This window comes from Orycteropus afer, unplaced genomic scaffold (genome assembly GCF_000298275.1).
Source record: "Orycteropus afer afer isolate SDZICR_OR568_19922 unplaced genomic scaffold, OryAfe1.0 scaffold00197, whole genome shotgun sequence".
NCBI classification, from domain to species: domain Eukaryota; kingdom Metazoa; phylum Chordata; class Mammalia; order Tubulidentata; family Orycteropodidae; genus Orycteropus; species Orycteropus afer.
The window spans coordinates 3,365,219-3,381,600 of NW_006921784.1; positions in this window are offsets into that span (position 1 = coordinate 3,365,219).

Below are 16,382 nucleotides of genomic sequence, written 5' to 3' on the forward strand. Positions count from 1 at the left end.
GGAGCTCTGGTAGTGTAGTGCCTAAGGCACTTGACTGCTAACCAGAAGGCTGGTGGTTCAAACCCACCTGCCACTCCTGGGAGGGAAGGTTGGGCAATCTACTTCTGTGATGATACAGCCCCGGCAACTCAAGGAGGGGTCGCTATGAGTCAGGGCCAACTCAATGGTACATAACAACTACTACTTCATCAAGCATGGTGTTCTCCTCCAGTGACTGGTCCCTCATGGTAACAGGGCCAAAGTGTGTGAGACCAATCTTACCATCCTTGCCTCTAAGGAACATTCTGGCTGTACAGAATTCTTCCAAGACAGATTCGCTCAGTCTTCTGGCAGTCTGTGCTATTTTCAGTGTCCTTCACCACACTGTAATTCAAACACATTAATTCTTCTTCAGTCTTCCATATTAATTGTTCAGCGTTTGCATGCATATGAAGTGATTGAAAATACCATGGCTTGGGTCGGGCACACCTTAGTGCTCAAGGTGATATCTTTGCTGTTTAAAAACTTCAAAGAAGTCTTTTGCAGCAGAGTTGCCCAATGCAATACCTTATTTGATTTCTTAAGTGTTGCTCTCCACGGGTGTTGGTTGTAGATCCAAGTAAAATAAAATCCTCGACAACTTCAGTCTCATCTTAATTTATCATGATTTTGCTTAACGGTCCAGTTGTGAGGAGTTTTGTTTTCTGTATGTTGAGGTGTAATCCATACTGAAGGCTGTAGCCTTTGATCGTCATCAGTAGGTGCTTCAAGTCCTCTTCACTTTCTGCAGGCATGCCTGTGTCATGTGCATATCACAGGTGGTTATGAGTCTCGCTCCAGTCCTGGTGCCACGTTCTTCTTCCTCTAGTCCGCCTTTCTGGATTGTTTGCTTGGCATACAGCCTGAGTAAGAATAGTAAAGGGAGACAACCTGAGTAAGAATAGTAAAGGGAGACAGCCTGAGTAAGAATAGTAAAGGGAGACAACCCTGACACACACTTTTCCTGATTTTAAACCATGGGGTATCCCCTTTTCCATTTGAACAGTTGCCTTTTGGTTTATGTATAGGTTCCATGTGAATACAATGAAGTGTCCCGGAATTCCCACTCTTGTCAATGTTATCCATAATTTGTTGTGATCCACACAGGCGAATGCCTATGCATAGCCAATAAAACACAGGTCAACATGTTTCTGGTATTCTCTGCTTTCAGCCAAGATCCAGCTGACATCAGCAACAGTATTCCTGGTTTCTTGTCCTCTTCTGAATCTGGCTTGAATTTCTGGCAGTTCCCTGTCAATGTACCACTGTCATCATTTTTTAATTATCTTCAGCATAATTTTACTTGTGTGTAATATTAATATTATTCAATAATTTCCACATTCTATTGAATCAACTTTCTTTGAAATGGGCACAGATAAGGATCTTATATAGTCTGTTGGCCAAACAGACTATATTTCACAAATTTCTTGGCATAAGTAAGTGAGTGCTTCAAGCATTGCATCCATTTGTTGAAACATCTCAATTAGAATTCCATCTTGGAATCTTGAAGTCTTGTTTTTCACTAACGCTTCAGTACAGCTTAGACTTTCTCCTTCAGTGGCATCAGTTCTTGATCATATGCTACTTCCTGACATGGCTGAACACTGACCAGTTCTTTTTGGTACAGTGACTCTGTGCATTCCTTCCACCTTCTTTTGATGTTTCCTGTATCATTCTGTTTTCTTCCCATAGAATCCTTCAGCATTGCAACTTGAACCTTGATTTTTTTTTTCTTTAGTTCTTTCTGTTTAAGAAATGCCAAGTGTGTTATTATCTTTGGTTTTCTAAGTCCCGGTCTTTGGATATTTCATTATAATACTTTGTCTTCTTGAGCTGCCCTTAAATCTTCTGTTCATTTTTTTTACTTCATCATTTCTTCTGATTGCTTTAGCTACACTATGTTCAAGGGCAAGTTTCAGAGTCTCTTGTGACATCAATTTTGGTCTTTTTTTTTTTTTTTTTTTAGGTGAAGACACCTATGATGTCATTGATGTCATACCACCGAAATCTGGTCTTCAGTCATTCGTGTTCAGTCATCAAATCTATTCTTGAGATGGTCTCTAAATTCAGGTGGGAGGTACTTAAGGTCATACTTTGGCTCCATGAACTTGTTTTAATTTCCTTTAGCTTTATTGGGGACTTGCATATGAACAATTGATGGTCTGTTCCATAGTTGCCCTGGGCCTTGTTCTGACTAATGATATTGAGCTTCTCTATCATCTCTTTCCACAGATGTAGTCAGTTTGATTCCTGTGTATTCCATCCAGTAAGTGCTTTTTTTTTTTTTTTTAACAACAACAACAAAAAAGGTGTTTCCAATGAATAAGTTGTTAGTCTTACAGAATTCTGTCATGAGCTCTCCAGTGTTGTTTCTATCACCAAGGCTATATTTTCAACCTACCAGTCCTTCTTTGTTTCCATCTTTTGCATTTCCATCACCAGTAGTTGTCAATGCATCTTGCTGGCTGATATTTGAAACACTGGTAGCATTGCTTCCAGCATCACGGCAACACACAGGCTACCACTGTTGGACAAATTGATGGACAGGTGGTAGAATGTTGTTGTTGTTGTCAAGTGCCATCGAGTTGGACCCAACTCATAGTGACCCTCCTTGGGTTTCCAAGGCAGTATCACTATGGAAGTAGATTGCCCAATCTTCCTTCCAAGGAGTGCCTGGTGGGTTTGAACCGCCAGCCTTCTGGTTAGCAGTTAAGTGCCTAGCAGAGTATAAGTCTTATAGTATTTCTTCAGAAATGCTAGAACTGCTTGGGATTTCCTTTCCATTGGTTTACATATTTCTTTGTTCCTATAACGGGAGTATAGTAGATTGTGCTTTTTGTATAATTGTAGTCTAAACTGTGAAATTCAGGCACTTTAGCTCTCAGGGTTGGAAGACTCTCTGTGGTCTTGTTAGTGTTCCCTGTATAAATATGTTCATAGATACTCCCTTGGCATCATACCTTAAATGCTAGTTATGTTTACATCAGCAAAGAGTAACATTCTCAAGCTGCTAACACATAGTTCTACCTTCAATCTATATTTTCTTATTTAAGAGAAAAATATAGGGATTTAATTGGCCAATATTTTATTTAGGATTTTTATATATAGGTACATAAATGAAATGGGCCTGCTATTCTCCTTTTCTTGTACTCTCTTTATTGGTTTTTGTGTTAAGAATAGCATCATGAAATAATTTGGACATCTTTTCTTATTTTTAGATTTTATTAAACCATTTTAAAAAAGAAGAATGATCTGCTTCTTGAAAATTTTGTAAAATACTTGTTAAACCACTTGAGTCTGTGATTCCTTGAAGAGTGTGGTAGGAATGAAGGGTGTGGTGATCATCTCAGTTTAATGATCATTGGTTTCTTTAAGTTTTTTCTTTATTGTTACACCAGGTTTTGTATTTTATATTTTCTTCCCTAATACTTTCAGTATTTTTCTCTAAAAGTTTAACTTCTTGTTGTTTTGTGCCATCAAGTGAATTCCAACTCATAGCAACCTTATAGGATGGAATAGAACTGCCCCATCAGATTTCCTAGGATGCCATCTTTATAGTAGGCACTCTGGTAGCATAGTGGCTAAGGCACTTGACTGCTAACCAGAAGGCTGGTGGTTCAAACCCACCAGCCACTCCTCAGAAAGAAGGTGGGGCAATCTACTTCCGCAGTGATACTGTCTCGGAAACCCAAGGAGGGATTGCTACGAGTCGAGTCCGACTTGATGGCACATAACAACAACAACATCTTATATTTGTTAGTTTGTCATACTGTGGTGACTTGTGTGTTGCTGTGAAGCTGGAAGCTATTCCACTGGTATTGCAAATGCCAGTAGGGTCACCTATGATGGATAAATTTCAGCAGAGCTTCCAGACTGAGACAGACTAGGAAGAATGTGACAATCTTCTGAAAAGACTGCCCACAGAAAACCTTAGGAATAGCAGTAGAACAGTGTCTGACATAGTGCCAGAAGATGAGCCCCTCAGATTGGAAGGTCCTCAAAATAAGACAGGGGAAGAGCTACCTCCTCAAAGCTGAGCTGACCTTAATAACATGGACAGAGTAAAGCTTTGGGAACCTTCATTTGCTAATGTAGCATGACTCAAAAGGAGAAGAAACAGCTGCAAAACATTTTAAACATTGAAATGTCTGCAAAGTAAGAATCAAGAAAAATTCAAAGCCTTCAAAAATAAAATGAATCACTTGAAGACCTGAGTCCTCACCATTAGTGAGCTGAAATGTACTAGCTATTGGCCATTTTGAATCAGGCAGTTATATGGTCTACTCTGCCAAGAATGGCACACTGAAGAGGAACGGGCGTTGTGTTCATCCTTGAAAAGAACATTTCAAGACCTGTCATAAAACACAATGCTGTCAGTGATAGGATAATATCCATACACCTACAAGGAAGACCAGTTAATACAATTGTTCAAATTTATACATCAACTACTAATGCCAAAGATGAAGAAATTAAAGATTTTTTTTACCAACTTCTGCAGTCTGAAATTGCTCAAACATACAATCAAGATGCATTGATAGTTACTGGTGTTTGGAATGTGAAAGTTGGAAACAAAGAAGAAGCATCAGTAGTTAGAAGGTACAGCCTTGGTAATAGAAATGACACCAGAGATTGCACGATAGGATTTTGCAAGACCACTTATTAATGGGAAATACCTTTTTTCAACAACATAAATGATGACTACTAAATGTGGACCTCACTAGATGGATTACACAGGAATCAAAGTGACTACATCTGTGGAAAGAGACGATGGGGAAGCTCAGTCATCAGGGGTTGACAGTGGAGTATCAGCAAAGATTAACCATCTGGAAGCACTCACTTGTCTATGCCAAGAAATTTGGAAGATAGTGACCTGGCCAATCAACTGGAAGCGTGCATATATGTACCCATTCCAAAGAATGTTGATCCAATGGAATGTGGAAATTATATAGCAATGTCACTAATATCTCATGTAAATAAAATTTTGCTAAAGATAATTCAAAAATTATTGTAGCAGTACATTGACAAGGAACTGCCAGCAATTCAAGCCAGATTCAGACAAAGATATGAAATGGGGTATCACTTCTGATGTTAGAAGGATCTTGGCTGAAAGCAGAGAATAGCAGAAAGATACTTACCTGTGTTTTATTGATTATGCAAAAGCATTCAACCGTGTGGATCATAAAAAATTATAGATAATATTGCAAAAAATTGGAAATCCAGAGCACTTAATTGTGTTCACATGGAATCTATATATAGATGAAGAGGCAGTCATTCAAACAGAAGAAGGGGATACTGTGTAGTTTAAAATGAGGAAAGGTGTGTGTCAGGGTTGTATCTTTTTATCATACTTATTCTGAGCAAATAATCTGATTACCTGGACTATATGAAGAAGAACGTGGCATCAGGATTGGAGGAAGACTCAATAATTTGCGATATGCTTGCCTTGTGTCAGAAAGTGAAGAGAACTTGAAGCACTTACTGATGAAGATCAAAGACTACAGTCTTTAGTATAGATTATACCTTAACATAAAACAAAAATTCTCATAACTGGAGCAGTGAGCAACATCGTGATAAACAGAGGAAAGATTGAAGTTGTCAAGGATCTCATTTCACTTGGATTCGCAGTCAATGCCCATGAAAGCAGCAGTTAAGAAATCAAATGATGCATTGCATTGGGCAAATCTGCTGCAAAAGACTTCTTTGAAGTTTTAAGAAAGCAAAGATGTCACCTTCAGGACTACAGTGCACCTGACCTAAGCCATGGTATTTTCGGTTTCCTCATATGCATGATAAAGTTGGACAGGGAATATGGAAAACTGAAGAAGAATTGATGCCTTTGAATCATGATTTTGGCAAGGAGTATTGAATATGCCATGAACTGCTAGAAGAACAAACAAATCTGTCTTGGAAGACGTACAGCCAGAAAGCTCCTTATACGTGAAGATAAAAAAAAAACAAAACTCACTGCCATCGAGTTGGATCTGACTCATAGCGATCCCTCCTTGGGTTTCCAAGGCGGTATCACTATGGAAGTAGATTGCCCAACCTTCCTTCTGAGAAGTGGCTGGTGGGTTTGAACTGCCAGCCTTCTGGTTAGCAGTCAAATGCCTTGGGTACTACACTACCAGAGCTCCCATACATGAGGCTATTGTTGTTGTTGTTGTTATGTGACATCTAGCGACCCCTCCTTGGGTTTCTGAGGCAGTATCACTATGGAAGTAGATTGCCCAGCCTTCCTTCCGAGGAGTGGCTGGTGGGTTTGAACCGAGGATTGTTGTTGTTATGTGCCGTCGAGTCAGACCAGACTCATAGCGACCCCTCCTTGGGTTTCCGAGGCAGTATCACTACGGAAGTAGATTGCCTCATCTTCCTTCCGAGGAGTGGCTGGTGGGTTTGAGCCTTGCCAGCCTTCTGGTTAGCAGTCAAGCGCCTTAGGCATGATAGGGAGGTTTATTCACAGTCTTTGGACATGTTATCAGGAGCAAACAGTCCCTAGAGGACATCATGCTTCGTGTTACGGATTGAATTTTGTCCCCCTAAAAATATGTGTCAACTTGGCTAGGCCATGATTCTCAGTATTGTGTGGTTATTGTCCATTTTGTGATGTGTTTTAAATCCTAGCCTCTGTTTGTAGTTAATGAGGCAGGGTTAGATTGTATTAAAGAGAATTAGGTTATGTTTGTTATGTTAATGAGGCAGGATTATGGTGGGAGACATCACCCTTACTGAAGTCATCACCCCTACTCAGAACCTAGCCTTGAACTCATGTAAGGGGATTTTCCTTGGGATGTGGCCTGCATCACCCTTTATCTTAGAGGAGTTCAAAGGAAAGAGAAGCAAGCAGAGAAAGAGGTACCAGCAAAAAAGAGGAGCTGAGAGTGAAACATATCCTTTGGACCTTGGATCCTTGTACTGTTAACCTACTAGACCCAAGGAAAGACTGAGGACAAGACACGTGGAGCTCTCCAAGGGATGCCAGGCCCACAGATCTTGAAAGTAGACAAGGATCCACCCCGGGAACCCACAGAGTGAAAGCCTTCCCCTAGAGCTGGTGCCCCGAATTTGGACTTTTGGCTTCCTACACTGTGAGAAAATAAATGTTCATTTGTTAAATCCATCCACTTATGGTATTCTGTTACAGCTGTTGTTGTTGTTGTTGTTGTTGTTATGTGCCACTGAGTCCGATTCGACTCATAGCAACCCTTCCTTGGGTTTCTGAGGCAGTATCACTACGGAAGTAGATTCTCCAGGCTTCCTTCCAGGGAGTGGCTGGTGGGTTTGAACTGCTAGCCTTCTGGTTAGCAGTCAAGTGCCTTAGGCACTATGCTACCAGAGCTCCTAGCCAGGGTAATAAGGCAAGAAAGGGAAATCAAATGCATACAAATTGGTAAGGAAAATCAACATCCAAAAATCAGTTTGATTCCTCTACACCAGCAGAGATTGCTGAAAACGAAATAAGGAAACCAATACCATTTACAATAGCTATCAGAAAAAATAAAATACTTGGGAATAAATCTTACCAGGGACACAAAAGACCTGTTCAAAGAAAATTACAAAAGACTACTTCAAGAAACCATAAGAGATCTACATAAATGGAAGAACATACCATGCTCATGGATAGGAAGATTGAATGTTGTGAAAATGTCAGTACTACCCAAAGCAATCTATACATTGGATGCAATCCCAATCCAAATAGTATCAATATTTTTTAAGGATATGGAAAAACCTATCACTAATTTTATTTGGAAAAGAAAGAGACCTCAGATAAGCAAAGCACTATTGAAGAAGAAGAACAAAGTAGGAGGTCTCACACACTCCTGGATCTCAAAACCTACTATATAGCCACAGTAGTCAAACAGCCTGGTACTGGTACAATGATGGCCACATAGACCAGGGGAACAGAATTGAGAGCCCAGAAATAGATCCATTGACCTGTGGTCACCTGATCTTTGACAAAGAGCTGAAATACATTAAATGGAAAAGAGATTGTCTGTTGAACAAATAGTACTGGCAAAATTGGATATCCATTTGCAGAAAAATGAAACAAGATCTGTACCTCACACCATACACAAAAACTAACACCAAATAGATCAAAGACTTAAATGTGAGACTTAAACTACAAAGTTCCTCAAGGAAAAAATTGAGGCAAATTAGGGGCCCTTGTATACGGCATAGATAGACTATCAAGCATAACTCAAAATGCACAACAGCAGAAGATAAACTAGATGAATGGGACCTTCTAAAAATTAAAATTTTATGTGCTTCAAAAGACTTCTCCAAAAGAGTAAAAAGAGAACCTAGAGATTGGGAAAAAATATTTGGCAACAACATATCTGACAAAGGATTTATCTCTAAAATTTATAGAAAACTCCAACACCTCAACAACAAAAAGACAGACAATTGAATTAAAAAATGGGCAGAAGACATGAATAGACACTTCACCAAAGAGGATATTCAGGTGGCCAGCAAATACATGAAGAAATGCTCACAATCATTACCCATCAGAGAGATGCAAATCAAAACAACAATGAGATACCATCTTGCCCCAGCACTAATGGCAAAGTTCAACAAGACAGAAAATAACAAATGCTGGCGAGGATGTGGAGAGATTGGGACTCTCATACAGTGCTGGTGGGACTGTCAAATGATACAATCACTGTGGAAAGCAGTATGGTGATTCCTTAAAAAGTTGGAATTAGAAATACCATTTGACCCAGCCATTCCATTACTAGATATATATCCTAAAGAAGTGAGAGCCAGAACAAGAATAGACATGCACACCCATGTTCATTGCAGCACTATTAACAATAGCCAAAAGATGGAAAAAACCTACGTGCCGATCAATACAAGAATGGATAACCAAACTATGGTACATACACACAATGGGATACTATGCAACCCTAACGAATAATTTAGAATCTGCAAAACACCACACAACGTGGATGAACTTGGAGGACATTATGCTGAGTGAAGTAAGTCCATTACAGAAGGACAAATATTGTATTAGTCTGCTATTGTGAAAAGTTAAGGAAAGGTTTATATATGGAAGGAAATGTTCTTTGTTGGTTATCAGGGATGGGAGGGGAGGGGACAGAACACTGCTAGATAGATAGAGACAAGTGTTGATTTGGGTGAAGGGAAGGGCAATGCACTAAATGTGAGTGATCAACACAGTGGCACTGAGGAACAAGACAGAGAGAGGAACATGGGAGATACAGACAACAAAGATGAACCCTTTTGCATGTACAGTACTGTGCTGTCAGTGATGGCAAACATTGATCTATGCGTGGATAGATGGGTAGACAGGCTAAATGATCAGGTATACCTAGAAAGAAGGGAGTGTACTCATGATCATGTATAGGGTTGGCAGACGATGTTTCTCAAAGTGTATTTGTATGTTCTGTAAGAATGTCCAGGTATATAGTACAGCTGACAAGGGACAAGGATGTGATGACTTCTTGGCCATAGGCAGAGGGAGTGAGTAGTTGGACCTGTGGGCTTGGGACCGTGGTCTCAGGATATATCAAGCTCAATTGGCATACCATACTGCAGAAAAACATTGTTCCACGTCATACTTTGGTGAGTAGTGAAAGGGACCTTAAAAGGTTGCAAGTGGCAATTTAGATGCAATGATGGGTCTCTTCTCATCCATAGCAAAGAAGAATGAAGAAAACCAAAGATGTGTGGAAACAATTAGTCCAAGGGACTGGTAGAGCATGTGATCCTCAGGCTATATGCCCATGAGACCAGAAGAACTAGATGGTGCTCGGCTGCTACTGTCAACCACTCAGAGGGGCATCTGTGGAGGAGACCCTGGATAGAGTGAGAGAATAATGTGGAACAAAACTAAAAATTATAAAAAAAATAAAAGACCAGGTTTGCTGGTCTGATAGAGTCTGGTGAAACCTTTGAGACTATGGTCCCTAGCTGCCCTTCAGGTCTGGAACTGAACGCACTCTTGTGGCTTCCAGCCAAACAATAGGTGGTGTGAACATTTACATCAGGTAGGTACACTCCTTGGAGAGATGAGTCATGGGCGAACAGAAGGACAGTGTATGCACAGGGAGACCGGATGGATGGCAGGAGTTCATGGGAGGAAAGGACACAGCGAAGAGGTAACTACAGGGAGGAAGTGGGAAGAGAACTGTTACATTGTGGGAAATTGCAGTCAATGTCATGAGAGAAAACGTGCTTGAACTGCTGTATGGAAAATGAATTTGCTCTGTAAACTTTCACCCAAATCACAATAAAAATTAAGAAAAAAAATTGTTAGCAGCCATCTAAGGTGCAACTATTGGTCTCTCCTCATCTGGAGTAAAGAACGAAGAAAATCAAAGACACAAGGAAAGGATTAATCAAAGGACTGATGAACTACATGAGCCTCAGCCTCCATGACCAAAGACTGGAAGAGCTAGATGGTGCCTGGCTCCCACTGCCACCGTTCTGAAAGGGGTCACAGTAGGAGATCTCAGATAGACTGGTTGAAAAATGTGAACGAAAACTCAACAACCAGGCTTACTGGTGTGATAGACAGTGGTGGAACACCCTAGACCATGGCTGTTAGACACTCTTTAATCCTGGAACTCAGCTTAACCCTTATAGCTCAACCCTCAGCCAAAGGAGATACAGGCCTGTAAGGTGAACAATAACACCAGGAAGGGATGCTTTCATTAGATCAATCAACCATACAAGATCAAAAGGGCAGCATTTTCCCAAAGACAAAGCTCAAAGGGCAGGAAGGATAAGAAGGAAGGATGAAGGAAAATGTTAAACCCAGGGAGCAGGTGGGGAGAGCGCTGTTACATTGTGGGGACTGCAGTTAATGTCACAGAACAAAATGTGTTTGAATTGTTGAATGGAAAACCAGTTTGCTCTGTAAACGTTCACCTAAGTGACAATTAAAAAAAAAAGAAAGAAAGAAACCAGACGTCGGATTGCACTGGGCAAATCTGCTGCAAAAGACTTCTTTAAAGTGCTGAAGAGCAAAGATGTCTCTTTGAAGACTAAGGTGCACTTTTTCTGGTTCCCTAATGCCCCTCCTCGGAAGGAAGGTTGGGCAATCCTACTTCCGTAGTGATACTGCCTCGGAAACCCAAGGAGGGGTCGCTATGAGTCGGGGCCGACTTGACGTCAAATAACAACAACAACAACAATGCCTCTCTGACAAGAATATACCACAAATGGAATAGCCTTAACAAACAAGAGTTTATTTTCTTACAGTTCGGAAGGCTAGAAGTCCGAATTCAAAATGCCAGGCTCTAGAGGCTGTGTGAAAGCCCCTCGACCTTAGGCTTCAGCTCTGCCTCTTGCTCCCGGCCCACTGAAGCTAGAGGCATCTCTTCACTCAGGCAGCTACTGGCTGTTGAGGCTTACAAGCCCAAGGTCGACAAATAAAATGGCACAGTCCCGATGTTACCAAACCACATGGCAGGCCATTAATTCAAGTCCATTGTAAGTCCCAAGGTCGGCAGAGCATGGGCAGGCTGCAACAACGACATGGCTACATGCAGGGTTCAAGGTGCCATAAGCTAGAGACCATTCCCAAAGCTGTTTCTTATATACGGGAAGCAGACAACATACCCAAAGCAGCTACTTGGCTGCTCACAGTACGTTCCACCATGGAGTTGATTGCCAGTCTCATCATGGGGAATATTACATCCAGCTGCCCAGCCACTCAACCAGGCCCAGACAAGTCGACACACAGACTGAACTACCACAGCACCCAACCTAAGCATTGGTATTTTCAGTTGCCTCATATGCATATGAAAGCTGGACAATGAATAAGGAAGAACAAAGAAGAGTGGATGCTTTTGAGTTGTGGTGTGGGCGAATAATACTGAAAGCACCATGGCCTGCCAGAAGAACGAACAAACCTGTCCTGGAAGAAGTGCGGCCAGAATGCTCCTTGGAAGCGAGAATGGCCAGACTTCGTCTCACCTGCTTTGGTCCTGTTGTCAGAAGGGACCATTCCCTAGAGAAGGACATCGTGTTGGTAAAGTGGACGGTCAGTGACGCAGGGGAAGTCCTTCCTCAGGATGGACTGATGCAGTGGCTGCAAGGATGGGCCCAGACACACCGAAGACTGTGAGGCTGGCGCAGGACAGGGCAGTGTTCCCTTCTCTCGTACGTAGGGTTGTTCTGCGTCGGAGCCAGCTTGGTGCCGCCTAACAGCAACAACAACGATTTTTATGGGAGCAGATGGCCAGGTCTTTTCTCCTGTGAAGCTGCCAGTGGGTTTGAACTGCTGACCTTTTTTTGTTATTGGTAGAGTGCTTGACCACTGAGCCACCAAGGCTCCGCAAAAAGTTTAACTAGACTTTGTTTTGTTAAATATGTGTGGTCATGAGTTACCTAAGGAGCCCTGGTGCCTCAGCATTTAAGCACTTGGCTGCTAACTGAAGGTCAGGGGTTCGAACCTGCCTGCCACTCTGTGGGAGAAAGATGTTGCAGTCTGTTTCTGTAAAGATTACAGCCTTATAGCCCTGGAAACTCTATGGGGCTGTTCTCCTCTGTCCTATAGGGTTGCTATGAGTTGGAATCAACTGGATGGCAGTGGGTTTGGTTTTCAGGTTTTAATGAATCACCTTCCCAAAAAAAGAAGAATCAAACAAAAAACTCTGTTTGGCCTTTGTCCTTGGTTTCTGAGCGATAACCCTCAGCACTTCCTGAGTAGTCAAGGTGTCTGTTATCTAAAACTCCCCGACTACACCTGAGGATTTGAGCTGTACCTGAAGGCTGCGCAGAGAACACAGACCACCTGGCTAGCAGCTAACCTCAGGAGGCGTGATAGTGCGCTTGCGGTGAGGTGCCAGGCACGTGCTATGACTGCGGGCGGTAAAGCTCCGCGCTTTGGAGGCTCGAGCTGCTTGCTCAGGGAAGGATGGGTGCCATGCCCTCCTTGAGTTGTGGAAACTCCGTGTGGGGAACCCTCCTGGGCCTCGTCCATGCGTCCCTCCCTTATGTTGGTCCTGATTTGTTTCCTTTCCCTCTAATAAATCTATGATCATAAACATAGTATTTTCTGTGAGTTCTGGGAGTCGTTCTAGTGAGTTAGTGAATGCAAGGGAGTAATGGGAGCCAGCAGGTAAAAGTGAGGCGGCCTGGCATCCTGAAAGGGTCGTGGGAGATCTCCAGATTTGCAGCCAGTGAGAAGTAAGGGTGTCACATGCGCGCTCAACGTTGTGGCTGCGGTTTACTTACTTGGTAGTCTGTAGGACAGTGTCTTTGCAACTTGTGAGCTCTGACCTAGCTCCTGGTAGCTGGTGGCAGAGAGAGAGTGCATCGTTGGCTGAGGTGTCGTCAGAGTGCCAGGGTGCTTGGAAAGGGGGGATTTGATTAATCTTCACAATTTGGGGGTGGATTTATGTTGATTCCTATCAACACATGTATCCAATTTACTGATGTATAGTTGCTGACAGTACTTTTCACTTCCTCGTTCTTGAATGTGTTAGGAAATGGTTGAGACACATGAGGGGGCGGAGCTGGACGTCACAGTGCCGTGCAGTTGAAGCCACCTACGCGCCCCTCTGGGTTCCGTCCACCGCCTGCCTTCCTTTCCACACAGTGCTAATGGCGTTATCTTGCTGGGTGCTGTATCGGTTCCAGCTCACAGAGACCCTGTGTATAACCCGTCGCAGAGGGTATTGCTCTCCTCAATTTGAGAGAGGAGGAATCATCCCGATTTCTGGCCACTTCAGCCATCTGTGTGTGCCTGCATCATATAATGTGTTCTTTCACATGTGTTGGCATAAAACCGTTCATAGTGTTTTCTGATCTTTTTGTCTCTGCTGCATGTTTAGTTATACCCTTTCTCTTCCTTTTCGTGTTCTCGCTCACACACACACACACACACACACACACACACACACGATCAGCCTTTCCAGAGATGAATCTGTTTTGCCTTTTCACAAACATTTGTCCTTTTTGATACTCTATTGTTTTCTGATCTTTCATATTCCCTTTTGTATTCATAGTTAGAGCTGCTGTAACAAAATACCACAAGTTGGGTGGCTTGTAGATACAGAAACGTATCGTCTCCCAGTTTTGGAGGCTCGCGGTCCAGATCAGGGTGTTGGCCATGGTGAGGCTCTGAGAGAATCTACATTCCTCTTTTCCTAGTTTCTGGTGGCTGCTGACATCTTGACATTCCTTGGCTTTAAATGGATCTTTGTGAAGCCGTCTTTCCTCTTCCTCCCTGTCCTGTGTACCCTCTCCTCTTATAATGACACCAGTCATAGAGGGTTAGAACCCACCTTACTGTAGTCTGAACTCACGGTAACCCAGCTGATAACATCTTATATCCTGCTTTTGAACAAGGTCATTTCAGGTACCGGCGTTAGGACTTCAGTGTATCTTTTTTGGGAGATGCAGTTCAATTCATAAGACCTTCTTTCTTCTCTCTGTGGGTTTGTTGTTTTCTAACTTCTTGGGTTGGTCACCTGGCTCAGTAGTTTTTCTTCTTTCCTAACCGAGGCTGGTGCACACCAGTATGGTCACTAGTATACTCACTGGTGTATTCATTCGTATCATATCCTTGCTGCTCAGGACAGCATCCCTTCTGACTAATTGGGGCTCATGCAGTCACATATTTTGAATACTACCCTTCCGACTCGACGGCACATTACAACAACAACAACAACCCTTAAATATAAACATTCCAGGCTGTAAATTTTTCTTTAAAATACCACTTTATGGAACTACTTGTTATGGAATTATAAATTAATTTTATTCTTAACTGAGTATGTGATTTACAAATTTCTTGAAGGTAGCATGTAAGCAAAAATCGGTGAGTATATATTCTATTTTATTCACTGAAAATGAGATTATTTGTAGCCAATTTTATTTGTATAGAACAAATAAAAACACTCTGTCATTGGTAAAAGGAAACCCCACAAACTCCCAGGGTGACTCTAGAGGCACCCACCAATTGTAATGTGTAGTCTTTTCTTCATTTCTTTTACAAATTCTGCCATGGCTTATACACTGTTCAGTGCATTCTAAAATATCCAAGTGATTGGCAAGGTTTTAGTTTATCTTCTTGTTATTATTGGTTTTTAACTTTATATAAATATGTATGTATTTTAAGGCTTCTAGCTTCATCGTATTGCGTTTGGATAATGTGATGGGAACGAAACCGACTCTCATGTTTGCTGACACTTCCTTATGTGGACCATGTGTCATCTGTCGCCATGTGTTCTTGGGAAGAGTGTATATTTACTATCAGAGACCGGTTCTCCGTAACTGTTTTGTTTTATGCTTCCATGTGCTTCCTCCTTTGAAAGCTTCGTAGGTAGGTGGAGCTGGTGGTCATGAACTTTGCTTTTGTTCGTCTAACTATTCTTCATCTTGCCTGTTACCTGATTGGGAACTCAGCAGGATATGTAATCCCTGGTGAGGTTTTTCTCTCAACACGTTGTAATCAATCCTGGCTTCCAGCTTCCATGAGGAATTCTGGTGGTGCTGTGGTTAAAGCACTGGGCTGCTAACCAAAAAAGTTGGCGGTTCAAACCCACCAGCCACTCCACAGGAGAAAGATGAGGCAGTAGACTTCTATAAAGATTTACAGCCTTGGAAACCCTATGAGGCAGTTCTACTGTGTCCTAGGGTCACTATGAGTTGTAATAGACTCAACAGCAGTGGGCTTGTTTTGGTTTTCTAGCTTCCATGGTCTTGGTAGCAGTGTAATCCTTGTTCCTTTGTAAGTAATATGTCATTCTCTAATGGCTTAGAAGGCTTTGTCTTTGGTAGTCAACAGTTTAAACCTTTCATGACACATGGGACATATGTCACCCACCAACATTTTCAACCTCTTAGGTTTTTTGGGAAGCTCTTATCCCAGCTGTATTATGTACTACTGCCTACTAGGGACCTGTATCACCACAAGAATTTGAAGAAATGGGCTTCACCCCACCAATCCTACCACTGGAGTCCATTTGAGACATATGTGTGTCTCGCATGATTATATCAAAATCCAAATTAGCTCAAAAACTTTTTCCCCTTGATTTCAGCATGCCTTCCATTACTGAAAACACATAGTATTAATGTAAAATTCAAAGCAGAAAGTTATTCAGTCATGAAAGGGTTTAATTATTGTGTGCCTCAGTGTGGTGTTTTTTATTTATCCTACTTGGCATCCATTGTTCTTCCTGAACCTGTTGAGTTGTGTGTTTAAACAAGCTGAAAGGAAGCCATTGTCCCTTCTAATACTCTCCTTTCTTTCTGGAGCTCCTTTTCTGATGTATGTTGGACCTGCTCATTTTTTTTTTTCCCCCCTGTGGGCCTTAACTTCTCTTTCATGTTTTCAGTCTTTGTCTTTCTGTGGTGCATTCTGGGTAATTTCTTCAGGACTGTCTTTAATTATAAGG